Genomic DNA, 14,429 nt, shown 5'->3' on the forward strand with positions numbered 1-14,429 from the left:
CATATTTAATAAACATACATTATTAATTAATAATAATATGGCTGCAGGTTCCAAACTTATCCCGACTTGTCTAGACCTTGGCGCCATCCGGTAGTAACTTTAAGAATTAAAGATGGCGACGGTGGCACACTCTGGTAGCAACACTAGGAACTAAAGATGGCGATGGTGGCGTCATCTGGTATCGATTATATTAACTAAAATATGGCGACGGTGGCGCCATCTACCAACCAACTTGAGAACCAAGATAGCGGCGCCTCTGGCAACTAATTTTTGAATTTGGCGCACGATACTAGCGACATCTACCAGTCAACTTGAGAACCAAGATGGCGGCGCCTCTGGCAACTAATTTTTGAATTTGGCGCGCGATACTAGCGACATCTACCAGCCAACTTGAGAACCAAGATGGCGGTGTCTCTGGCAACTAATTTTTGAATTTGGCGCGCGAACTAGCGACATCTACCAGCCAACTTGAGAACCAAGATGGCGGCATGCGATACCTGCCTGCCGACTCCCTAACTAATATTTGAATTTGGCGCCATCTGGTAGTCTGTGCTGGAATTAAAGATGGCGATGGTATAATAATAATTTGAATTTCATGCATTTGGGAAGGCAAAGACACCCTCCCCCCTTTTATCATAAAACTTGACGTCAGTACGTGGCATATATAGATTATTTATTCCACCATATCCCAATTGGTCTCGTGGTCTAGTGGTCAAGGTGTCCGCCTCGTAACCACGACATCCTGGACGTTTTCACGTCCGATGGATCGAATCCCAGCCTCGGCACTGAAATTATTTTAGTTAAAGAAAAAAAATAAAATAATCCCTGCTGCTATCTGGTGGCGACCAACAGAACTATATGACGTCACGAGATGGCTGCCTCCAGCAGACGAAAACAAGATGGCAGCCACCAGCAGACGAAAACAAGATGGCGGCCACCAGCAGACGAAACAAGATGGTGGTTGATGTTTACATCGAATTTCAAAAGTTCGAAAAAAAAATTCGAATCCAAGATGGCGTCCGTGACACAAAGTGCAACGGTGACGTCACGATTCGAAGTTGGTGGAAATTTCTAGAAATACAAAATGGCGGATGGATTAGCATGGATTGGCATACAGATTAGCATGGATTAGCATAGATTAGCATACGGATTAGCATAGATTGGCATAGATTGGCATAGATTAGCATAGATTGGCATAGATTAGCGTAGATTGGCATAGATTGGCATAGATTAGCATAGATTAGCATAGATTAGCAAGGTCAAAGGTCAAGGTCAAAGGTCATGATGACGTCATCCAAGATGGCCGCCGATGACGTCATCCAAGATGGCCGCCGATGACGTCATCCAAGATGGCGGGCTCCTGGCTCCTCCGCCTGTGCTTGAACCCCCTATTTCCAACTACTCTGAAATTCAAACATGTGTACAATTCTGCTGGTTCTGCTATTGGATCGCGATTTAACTGGAGCTCTCTGTGCCAATGAGAGACTATCGATCAAAGGGGCGTCGAATCACAAGCTACCCAGTGGAGACGACTCACAATTTAGTAACCAATGAACACGCGCGTTTACTTGAGAAGTGCAGAGGATAATGGAGGCTAACCTAGAGGTAATTGAATCCGCGAATTTTTCCGGTCCCTATCGATGCGTTCTTTGAATGTTTCCTTACAACGGGCAAGAGTGTGATTTGAAGATTTTTTTTTTTCCTTGGACACACGAAACTGCTGGTTACAGTGTGTGTCGTCTTTAGAAACAAAAAAAAAAAAAAAAAAACGACAAAATAATGAACACGAAAAAACACAGAAAACAAGCCAAAATCGGCCGACTTAAAAAAAAGTTAAAAACACAGACAGCGCACAAAATTCCGCTAAAGGAATTAGTTACAATATATATATATATATATATATATATATATATATATATATATATATATATATATATATATATATTACAGCACAGGCGGACATAGTGGGATAACTAACTACGATGAGACAGTGAATAAAGACAAACGCCTTGGACAACACAAGGACAACACAGCACAGCACAGACGAACACATAAGGCTTCCTAAGACAACAACTGCCGCGTTTATGGAACTCGGATTTGTTGTCTTTCATCTTTGTATAACTTAGTTTACATTAAAGTTTGTTTTATATTCAAGTATTATTTTGCTATGCTTTATTATTTAATTTATTTTTGTGCAATGCTAATGTAGAGAAACGTAAATGTTTATTGTGGTTATAGGCGTAAGAAAAAAAGGCGTATCGCCTTAATTTCGTCATCAAAAAAGATCTATGAATAAAACAAAATAATTAAATACAGCCCTTAGCTCCTGGCCGATCTAACGCGATGTCTGTCTGCGGCGTCGCGCGCTTCGCTGTCGTTTGTTCCGGCTTCAAAGAGGGACAAAGCGGACGTTCAAACGAAGGACTTCCCCGGTTCCAAAACAGGCTGCGTCCTTGGGGCACCCCAAGGAAAAAAACACCTCCCGGTGCGCAGGACATTTTTTTTCTCCCGTGGGCGACAACACGGTGGCGTGCCTTCCGAAGAAGGTCCTGCCTAACTGTTACCGAGGAGCTAAATATAAACACCCCCCCCCCCTCTCCGTCGTAGGCCCGGAGTATGGGCAGGTGACCCTGGGGGCCCCCTGGCCGAAGACGACAATCGGCGACCTCATCGGCGCGCGATCGCGACCAGGAAGAAGAGAGGGGGGTTTGTGTCCGTCCCGCCCTCGCCGTGGTTTCTAATTGGCTAATTAGTTCGTGTATGGGCCTGGGGGGGCCCAAGGCCTCCGCGCCTAGCTCCCTGCGCGGCGCGGCCCCGGAGCAGGGGTTGCCAACCTTGGGACAAACGAGGGGGCTGCGTGCGCAGATCTCAGCACCGCCGATACCTCAAGTTTTTTTGCAGAACCCGTTCCCTGAACAGCTTTCCAGTATCACATTAATAAGCATGATAAAACTAAAATAAAGTCCAAATATTGAAGACATTCGATTATCTTTTCCCGTGGTTTAATTTTATGTTTGAATGAAACATCAATAAAAATATTTTAAAAAATATGCGCTAATCTTCGTACGAAAAACTCAGTATTATCTGAAAAATTAACGTATTTCACATTTGAAAAAAAACAAAAACATGGACATGTATTGTATCTTGGCCAATGTTTTTCAAACAAATATTTTGTAAAAGTACGGACATTTTTTTTTGTGTGTGTGGCGCGTGAGTTAGTTAAGTCTTACAAAAAGTATTCTTCCTTCCACATATCTCTAAATATGGGCTCCGACGCCCCCGATGTAGTTTCTGTAAATATGCAGTTACTTGAAAATACAGAATAACTGCACGGTTATTATTCGATGCGTGTCATAGCTGAACAATTCCAAGGGGGAGGGGAACTGAGGGTGTTAAACAGTGTAAAAACTTACATATAAAAATGCCATCGCGCCGCTGATAACAAGTCTCGGAGAGTGAGACGTGTATGTGTGAGAGAGAGAGAGAGAGAGAGAGAGAGAGAGAGTGGTGAACTGAGAATGCGGTAGGGTCGGCGTGAAACTCCCCTGGTCAGGTTGCGAAGACAGACGACGGGAAAGCGGGTGCTGTGAGACTCTAGTAAAACTAGGCTATCACCTTGGATAAATAACGTCAAACGGAATTTCGGTGCAACGCTTACTACAGGCCTTGGTGAACAACACATCAACATACTCGGGCTGATAACGGATTTATTAACCACGCAAATAACTGGAAAAAAAAAAAATTATAATTGAAAGTGTTTGTTTTCTTTAACTGTAAGAAAGTTGAACAAGTATAAACGTGGCCTTCTGCGCACCTAACGTCTGCACCTTTAAAAGTCTTCGGTATACACTTCTCCTCAAGTATGGCCTTCGGAAACTCAAGAATCTGGGAGTTGGCTGATTCTTGGGTCTTGCGTCTTGTGTAATCTATAAACAGGCATTTAAAAACGTCATCATAGAACTTTTTTGAGTATTGCGCTTCTTGCGTTCTTGTGTTTCTTGCGCAGTTCATAAACCTGGCCTAAGGCCCCAATTTGCACTTTTTCGCTGACGCAATATATAGTAATACTTAGCTCGGATTGGTTTCAAATGAAGAGGAAACGTTAAGAGGTGCATTTCAGATGCAAAAATAAAAACACTTAAACATTATATGAAAATAAATTTACGAAATATTTATAAAGGTTTGTTTGAAAAAAAAGTAAACAAAAATTGGCCGTGGTTGCTCTATAAATAATAAATTTTAGACCCAACTTTCTTACACAATATTGTTTTTCGTTGTAAGTGCATTCCAATAGATTTATATAATTTCTCTTTGCGATTAAAACAGTAGCCAAATACTCAGTTTCCTTGAAGGGTGTTTGTTGAGTTTATCAGTTCCTAATAACTTGTTTACGAGACAACCACAAAAAAAAATGTAAGCGAGTCTTTCAGTACTTGTGAGGGATATAACATCTAACCTCGGTATCGAACAAATTCATGTTGTCTCATGTTGCAAATAAATTTATGATACGAGTAGAATTCTTTGAAATAATGCCGAGCGTAAGAAATATACTGATACTGTGTTTTCAACTGAATTTCTTGACGCGAATCACACGTAGTTTCCGCATTCGCCGCTAGAATGCGCTGCCGGAGCAGCTACGTCGACTATTGGATCAATAGATTTACAGAGCGGAAAGCTGAACTGTATAATGAAACAGCAACATTTATGCGGATAAAACCTTTAAAAAAAAAAAAAAAAAAAAAAAAAAAAACCCGGCTTTGGACCGGATTTTCTACAAGGAATTTTATTAAAATACTGCCCATCATTTTATAACTCGCTAAACAGTTTTGCTATGAAGTTTACCTTTGTCTTTGTGAACTCTTTTTCGTGCCATCTGCCACAGATTGACAGCACCGTGATTACATGTTCCCGTTCCATGTGACTTCCGTCCCGTTCACGGAATTACTCCCACCTAATGCCGTATACCGAGAGCGGAGATGTTAACATGAAAGAGAATAATAAGGAAATGTTTATTATCACTGTGAGCAAAGCTCTGCGTTGGCACATACATGGACGGCCCTGCAAAGCCTCGCGCAAATACGGCGGCGTGTTTCACTTTAGCTGACGCGAACAACTGTGTCGGCTTGCGAAACAGGTGTGGCCGACAGCTCGGGTGAGCTGGAAAACCCACCTCACTTGTTTTACAATTACATAAAATGTTTAATAAACATTTTAAAGAAAAAACCGCCAAATTTAAATACCTTTCGACCCCTTTACAGTTGAAGTTACGGTGTCGTTTTTTCAGCAACGAGCATTCACCTTGCGTGACTGCTCCGTTAGGTACGCATTCAAAAAAAAAAGTAAAGAGACATTTATTTAAAATAAATATTAGCCTACATTTTTTATTGTTGGTTAAATTTAAAAAAAAATTAAAAGTTCAACATCGTGGTTCTAAGAAAAACACAAACAGACCTAGTAAATATCAGTGTTTGTAAGTGGTGATATTATTGAATTAACTGCATTTACTCCAAATATCCAAATCCTCCAACCTCTCGATAATCTCAAATGATATAAATACTAGAAATTTGTTGGTATATGTGGGTTCGAGTATTCAACCGGACCATTATATAGGTAAATATAAAAACACAAATGAATTAGCTAGTTTTTTTTAGGTACCTAACTATTTTATTGTTACATTTTATTGTTTATTAATGATTAGCTAAGGCTGTTTCTAGTTCAATTATTTGAGCTGAGGTTTTTTGTTTAAAAGTAGTTGGATATGGCTTATCACGTGTATTTTCTCGTGTCTGTTTCTTTCTCTCTCTCTCTCTCAACCCCCTCTAAAAATAATTGGTTGTCTGCAAAGTCGGTTTACGGACGATAGTTTAACGTGACAACGTCATAACAAAACATTGATGAAATGATTGCATACTTTTATGAATGAAATTGAATCCTTTTTATTGAATTATCCCTATTTTGTAGGAATACAAAGAAGGAGTGAAATGAAATCTACAATTTAATTGATAAATTCACTTTTATTTGCACTCATTAATTCAAATATGTTTATTACTTTAACGAAGAGATTATTTTAACTATAACTTTTATACATGTTAGCTATTTAACTTCTTCCAATCTGTGTTATTCTGTTGAGGATAGGACGATGATAGGAAAAGTAGGAAACGAATGGGAGTGTTTCAAGTTTAATGAGCCTCGAAAAAGTCAAATCGATGGTTGTTCCAATCGAGTGGAAGAGAGATAGATGCGGCGCCAGCGTACAATGAGCGTAACGGGACAATGAGTCATCCCTTTTCGTGCGTGCAGCCGGCGTTCATCGATTTATTAGACGTTGTCACGTCAAAAAAATAAAAACAAATACTCGCTAGTTCTGTCACTCCTCAAGCAGCATGAAGCAAGGCCACAGTAGGCGCACGCACGGCCGGTGAGCCAATCGGCGGACGGATGAACGGCGGCCTCGAGCCGCAGATACACGAGGGAACCCGGGTCTGCATCATGCATCTAGTCCACGGCCCGCGGAGGTCGCGCCGCCAGCTTACCGCACACCGGCTGGGCGGTGGAGGAGGGGGAGGAGGGGGTAAGGAGCTGCTCAGGCACGCAAGTGCGCAGGCTTCCTTCCTGTCCCGTGTGTTCTCCGGTCCGACCTCGTCCGAGGTGGGCGTTCCGCGACTTTGTACCGGCGGCAGTGGCGGCGTAGCTGAGGTGGCTGGCGCCCCTGGCTGGAATTGAAAATGGCGGCCCCGCCTTTTGGATTTAAAAAAAGAGGGAGGGAGGGGAGGGAGGGTTCAGTAAAGCGAAACCGTCGCGACGGCGCGCCCCCCACCCCCCCCCCTCCCTGCTCCGGGCCTACTCTTCCTCCCGTTTGCTACATCTCACGCTCCAAACACCCGCCTGCGTGTTCAGGCGAGGCGGTGTCGCTTCCAAGCGCCTTAACATCACACGGGGAGGAACACACATCATAACACTAAGTATGTGTTCGTGTATTTCGTTTTTGAAGTGAATCATTCTTTGCCTGAAGGAAGGGGTGGTGGCATCAGGGGCGTAACCAGGGGGGGGGGAGGGGTTTAGGGGTTCAACCCCCACCCCCCTCCCCTTAGTACCAAATCTTTAAATAATTTCTTATTCATCACTCAAACAAATTTCATATTAAAATAAAATTAATAACATTTTTACCATTACAATATTTAAATTTAAGAACCAAAACTGCTAAAATAGCACTATTTTACAACTTTAAATCCAAATTTTCCCGGGGGAGGGACCCCCGGACCCCCCGCTTTAATACGAGGGGGCCCATGCTTCTTAACACCCCCCATATACAAATCCTGGCTACGCCACTGGGTGGTATGAATCTTCGAGCGTTACGAAAATTCCGATCGCAGAGAAGGGAATAGTATAACGTGGTGGGGGAACCTGTAGAGGAGGAGAGTGCGTCAGCGGCGATGCCACTCCAACGCATGCGCTGACGGTCTAATTTGGAACACGGAATAAAAAGGGGGGGGGGGATATGGCGACAGATACGTAGCGTCGCATGCTATATGCTAGTTGTAAGTGTTCGGAAGGAGAGACGTCAGGGGAAAGGTAGAAATTACGCAACAGGGATGCTACGGAATCATCACCGTAACGCTGCTTGTGTTTGTCTACTCCTCAGTTTTTTCTTCTTCATTTTATAGCATTATTTCTTGTTCAATAAAAAAAAGTACCAATAATTTATATGTACCTATACCTAATAAGCAAGAAGTTACACTTATGTCGCGCGTGGACTCTACGCATACATTATTTTTTTTTTGCTTTAACTCTGAAATCAGTCAGTAAATACTTCCTAAAAAAAACACCCCTTAAACTTCATATGTATGAAAACTGACTTTTTTTGAGGAGATATTATTTTTTTTCAATATTTTTGGACCCGTCCTTACCTCTCTCTCTCTCTCTCTCTCTCTCTCTCTCTCCTCCCCCCCCCCCCCCCCCGTCCACGGTTCCACTAAAAAAAAACCGAAGTTGGAACGACCTCTGGCCATGCACGCATTGCTACACCGTTATAAATTAAAGCTAAGTATTTTTCAACGAAGAATGAACTTAAAATAAACGAAGGGTAATTCGTAATTTTTAAATAAACGGACCTAAGTCGAAACTACGCCACATCCCGAGTTTCGTACACAATTATATTCGAGGTAAACAGGCACATGGAAGGATAAGAGTGTTCTTCACTGTAGACATAGCAAGTTTTTGAATGTTTGGTTAGTAATTTACCAATGATTATTCTTGTATATTCTTGTATGAATTAATAACTCGTAAATTTATGAAAATCCCTGGGTAATTTTTTTTAACCAGTATTCTTCGCAGATTTAACTTGAATTTCTTTTTTGTAACAGTGTACATGGATTCGGCGTGAGGCTTGCATTTTGTCCGCATGTGGATGTTCTGCACCATGTTCGCAGGGCACATTGTTTTAAGTGCAGTTTAAGTTTCGAAGGACGCTATCTAATCAGACTGTACGATTGCGTTCAACTACCGGGATTATGATTCACACTCATTAAGAATCATCACGCGTCGTCAAGCAGCAGTTTCGCAATGTTTTGGGTGTCGCAACTTGGCGACAGCGAAGTTATAAACACCTCAACCATACGTCACAAAACGCCATCTTCTAAATTTCCTCACTCCATGGAGGTTAGTTACACACCCCTCCAAATTTACTGTGTAAATACTAAAAAAATAGACCATGAAACAGATGACCACATAACTGTCGATATTTTTACGAATTTTTAAGACCACTTTAGTTGCCATCATATAGAAGTGCGAGAACCTACTCTCACGAAAAAAAAAAATAATAGAACGAATTTTTGCAAGACGTTTTAAATCTTTAACACCTCTTTTACGTGTTAATATGTAACGTGTTTTAACCTTACCAAGATTAAACTTTTACAAAAAAAAATCGAATATGCTTTAAACGCTGATTATTCGGTCGCCTGAGTCGGGGTAAATGAATCTTAGGTTTTTTTCTTCCGATTCGGTACGGACAGGTTAACAGCTGAACGACTATAATAGTAACGGTTAGGTACCATGAACGAGCAGGACGGAAAAACACTTAACACACACAGCACGAGTACCGTAACCTCCTTAGTGCGCTAATGGGTGAATTTGTGTTCCGTTATCCACCAGCAACGGAACTACCACACAGGTTGCGTTACTTTACTTCCGGTCGATATTGCGTATTGCACGATTCGTGCTGTGACGTCACAAGGCTTTACCTGCCTAGGCTGTGAGGAGGGGGGGGGGGTAAAGGGAGGGAGCCAATAATTTAATAATTTCATGGTAGCGATTTAAAAAATCATTCAACGAGGTACGTGATAAAAGCTAGGGCTGCAAGTTCATAACGAGAAAATTAATTGAAAAAATTCATATGACTTACGATCTAAAGTGCTTTCCAAGGGGATGGTCTACGTCTCTGAAGCTGGAGTTGAACATCTGATTTATTTCGTTTAATAGAGAAATTGTTTTGAGAGAAATAACTAAGCGTCTGGATAATTATTTTTTTTTTTTAAATCGAAGTTTCACAGTCACCGCAAGAATTGTCACTGTCGTAAAACAAATTTCATTAGATAACACATTATTCTCCGTGTCAAAAAATAAATTCACTGGAATTAATGTTGTTGCGCTCAACTACTTCACTGAAAATAATTTCAGGACGTGCCTCCTACGTTTTCTACGTTTCTTCTATTATTTACAACAAACAAGTTGTTTAAATTCAACTTCCAAGGAAGTATTTTAGATAGTGTCACATATATGTGTATGTCCTGCCAAATGGACGGCTTGTATGTAATCTAAACTCTATAACGTATTTGAAATGGTATTCCATTTTAAACTGACTCACCAATTACTTATTACAGTGACAATCACTATTTGTTGTTATTTAGGATTAAGGACAGTAAAAAATCACAATATTAATGGCAATCGGTTGAACGTTTTAGAAGTTGATGCGCTGCAGCACCATCTAGCGGCGAGTTAATATAAAAAATAGATAGCATAAAAAAACACTTCGATGTGCTAACTTACTGGGTGATCGGTCAAACGGTGTCAGTGTTTATCAAAGTCATGCATACCAACATCTTACATACCTATATCGATTTTAATTTATTTTTTGTGGTGAACCTGCAGCCAAAGTATTATCGGCCGAATTCAGACTCATTCTGTTTATATGTGCATCTGTTTGTCGACACTGCGGGAACACACAGAGAAAATATTTGTTCGTTACATATAAATAATTATTTTATGTGGCGAAACAAATAAATTACTTGTTGTAACAAAAACTTTTGCCTGGACTACCCAAATTTTACGAGTAACAAAAAATGTTGTTTTACACCTAACAAAACATAAAGTTGAGTTGACGTACCTAACCATTTTTTCTGGGTCAACCCAATCTTTTCTACTGAGAAATATTTGTTTGATTCAACTGTTTAAATTTGTTTCGCCACAACAAACAAACAAATTTATTCAGGTAAACAAACATTTCTCTCGGTACATTTCACTTTCGAATAACCACAGGGAAAATTTTTTTTCTGTACTTTTACAAATGATTCCTTTTGAAACCAGTAGCCAAGAAATAGTTTGTAATACTCAAGAATGATATTGAAACTTTCTACAACACAAGTATATGGTTATTTTTGCATATATGAAGTAGGTACGTTTTCCGAGATAAAACTGAGTATTTTTTTTTTACGGAACCTGGAGCATAATTTTACATTTTCATTGATGTTTCATTCAAGCATATATCCTTAAAACCACGGAAAAGATGATAGAATATTCAATCATTTAACTTATATTTTGCTTCATTATGCTAACTAATGAGCGTAATTAACTCTGGAAAGCTATTCGATGAAAGTTTTACAAATAACTTTTTAAACTATTGGAGGTACCGGGACAACACAAAGCATTAAATTCCCGGGTGAGAATCGGAATACGGTATTGCTGCGAACACTGTTTTTTTTTTTTGCAGCGGACTCTGTTTTTTATTTTACGTGAATGCACGAATTTACAAATATAATCTGTGATTTCACGTGAATATTTCCGTTCCATTTACAAACAAAAAAAAATACAGTGTGCAGGAAGAATTTGGCCACCAGGGCTGGTCGTCCGCTCGTGATGGAACGTATGTAGATCGACGGAGATTCCTGGGGAACTTGTGACCAGTGTTATCTCTGAATTCCCAGGTGATTTGTTTTGGAAGGACGAGGGAGAAATGGCGGTGGGGTCCAGAGGGCGTTACTGCCGGCGGTGTGGTTGGCGCGCTGTTGAAGTCTCCCTCGTAGCGAGAACCGTTTATCCCATGAGAGCAGATTGACGAGAGATGATCAACCGTGCACAAAAAAAATAGGAGGTTGCAGAGGGGACGCCTCACCAACGAACTTCCTCGTCGACACGGGAGTCACACACTCCCCTTCCATCACACGGGGTACATACGCACAAAGGGGGGAAAAAATGGCTGTAAATGCAATGTAAACTGTTTAAAAAAATTTTCACCTTTAATTTACGGAGAACTCTGGTTACAAATTATCACGGAGATCATGAATGTATCGTTAACTCCGCAAATTTACTGGTACCCAAGTTCACTTCAAAACATTAGAAACCCACCAGATATAATTTTGGCACACAAGGAAACACTCAAAAACTGCGGTTAAGAATACTGCAAAAAAAAAAAACAATTATTTCTTTCACAAGTGTGTGTTTTCCAGGTTTACACACAAGACAAGTCAAAACACGGGCGTAGTATCTTACGAAGTTCCAACCATCTGAAATTACGGACAACTCATCCTTTCACTTCAGGCAAATTCTTCATTGAAGAGTTTTAGGTTGATTTCCAAGAAAGACTACTTATTTGCAGTAGTTTCCATGAAGCGATTTTGCGGAAAGTTTTTAGGTAGTTTTTAGTTTCGTGGTCCATATGCTCCGAAAACCATAGTTGTCTGAAGTGTTAATTTATGTAACTACCCCGAAATTGTGTACAAAACTATCCCAGTCTGTAACATATGAAATAGAGATGGAAATTTTTCGGTCTCTAGAAGCGGAACCATGCGGGCAGATGTTCGCGGACAGGCGGCGCGGCGGTTTGACAACATCAGAACGAGGCCTGTCGCCCCGGAAGACGTGATGTGACATGTCGTGTCGGACGAGATCACAAAGAAGTCGTGGCAGTGCGAGGAGTCAGAGGCATGCTCGAGGGGGTCTCTTTGAAACGCCGAACAACATCCACCCCCCCCCCCTCCTCCACCACACCAAGTTCCTGTTTCGGAAATACTTGCATGATGATCCGATCACAGACACACGTGTGTGGTAAGGGTCTTAGGTTCGTTCGACCCAGATACCCTTCACAAGACAAATTTTATGAGCACTCGGTTTAACTCTTCTGGCAAGAATCAAATTTACGGGAACTGGATTTGATAATCAATTGGTTCGGATCCCATTTGTTGTTGTTTTTTATTTTTTTAAATCCCGTGAAACCTTAATCAATTACTTCCAGGATATACTCAACGATCCTCTATGTATTCGTGCAAATACATTCTACTCATTGGCTACTGACACGTGAGACCTGTTAACTGCGATGCCTGCAATTCGATACTTCTTTTTATGTGAGGGTTTTTAATTGATTCAGAGTCATTCAAATAAATGTAGTCCAATCACTGAAGTAGCATGAAGGTGTAAGAGTTTGGATTATAGCCTATCGCGAAATGAATATATATGTACCTACTTATTTACGTACAAGTATGTGGATTTCATCCTGGTACCAGCAAAAAGACCAATTTTGCAGTTCCCTAGCAGTTGGGCATCGAGGTGGTACTCCAATCGAATATACCTTTTTTTAGCCCTCGAACATGAACGCCGTGAAAGATCTAGTTTCCGAACTACGTTTCGTACCGAAAGCAAGTGGAGGATCGGGTTTGTGGATAAATGAGCCTTGCCTTTCCACGAAGAATCGTTGCAAAATAATGCTGCAACCGGAACAATTGAATAAACAGAGAGCTATTCTCGGAGAGATAGAGAGAGAATGTGGAGAACTCTGTCCTGCTCTCATAGACATAACACGTTGAAAATGTTTTTCTCGTAGAAAATATAATTACAATAGAGTTTTTTACATGGTGATAATTAAGAATGTAACGTTGACTAATATTATGTATGTTGCAGCTGATACAGAAGGCGTAAAAAGTTTGAGGAAACCTGAACGATTTGTCTTTAACGATATGCGTCACGGATTTAAAAATAATTACGTCAGTCAATAATTTTTTTTCGGAGTAATTTAATTGGATTTTTAATTTTACAATTATTACTAGCTGAATTTTGTGATTAGACATATACATTTAATTTCATTGAAAACGTTTGGGCGGAGGGAGTTTGGAGATAAATTTTTCTCGCTGTTTGCTTTGAAATGTCCTTTTATTGGCGGGAATGGTAGTTTTTTTTTTTTAGGATTTCATCATTGCATAAAAAATGAAAAGGTACTTGATAGCACCAAAATTAAATTACTTTAAAAAATCGGGGGGGGGGGGGGGATTGAAAGGAAGAAAACCTAAAATTGGTTCAGTAGTTTTTCTAATGTATTCATTGAAAGTGGATCTTCAATGGTCGCTCTCTTTTCTTTATTCTTCTTCTGCACCTTAATGTTTCATAAACAAACAAACAAACAAAAATCTCTTTCGATAAAGAAAAAAGAAAAAAACAAGAGCTTACCTTCTTGGAGAAATAAAAAATCCCTTGAGAGAAGAACTTCGTTTGTTTCGTTTTTACGTTTTTTTTCGATTCGTAGATCTGAGGGGGGAGGAGGATTCACTCAACGCACGCGCTGGGGGGGAAAGAAAGAAGAAAACAAACTCGTCCTGTCCGCGTGTAGAACTTCCGGACACTGACGGAACCGCTGACGCGCGGGACTCGAACCACCAACACCACCTTCCCTCCCGTCCGCGCGACACCCCTCTCTTTGGAGGACCGGGTCAGGTCTGTTGCTCCGCGTCTCTGGAGGATCGACGTGTGTGGTGGAGAACACGAGGTACGCCGTCGAACCGCTGGGCAGAGAGGCTCGGTGAAGACTGCCCGTCCATCGGCGCTCCGACAGAGCTTGTGAGAGCCTCTCTCCCCCCCCCCCCCTCCATCCTCCACCCAGGCTCAAACCCCGGGGCTGAAGAAGTGGGTCGGGGGAGGCCTCAGTCCGGTTACCGCGCGCAACAGCGGCCCAAGTCCCGCGCCACGAAACATCGCATAGCACACACAACCGTCTTCGTAAAGCCGTGACGAACAAGACGGGGAAATGGAACAGAAATATTCCTGGGAAAAATCTTTTTTTCCAGACAGTTGTAATTTTTTTTTTTTTACATTTACATTAAAAAAAAAACAAATTCAGATTCTTATCCGGCTTTGCGTTGTCTCAGTACCTCTCCAATTGTCAAAGCTTT

The 14,429-nt window shown here is 41.0% G+C and overlaps 1 protein-coding gene across 1 annotated transcript in view; it reads right to left on the reverse strand.

Annotated features, from left to right (window-relative positions):
* LOC134536938 (patched domain-containing protein 3-like) overlaps nucleotides 1–14,068 on the reverse strand; it is a 137,912-nt gene extending 123,844 nt beyond the window's left edge. Inside the window, exon 1 of the mRNA XM_063377043.1 lies at nucleotides 13,711–14,068. The gene's annotated coding sequence lies outside the window, so the exon portion shown is untranslated. The remainder of the gene's footprint in view (nucleotides 1–13,710) is intronic.
* Between the last annotated feature and the right edge of the window lie 361 nt (nucleotides 14,069–14,429).

This window comes from Bacillus rossius, chromosome 11, assembly GCF_032445375.1.
Source record: "Bacillus rossius redtenbacheri isolate Brsri chromosome 11, Brsri_v3, whole genome shotgun sequence".
Classification (NCBI taxonomy): Eukaryota; Metazoa; Arthropoda; class Insecta; order Phasmatodea; family Bacillidae; genus Bacillus; species Bacillus rossius.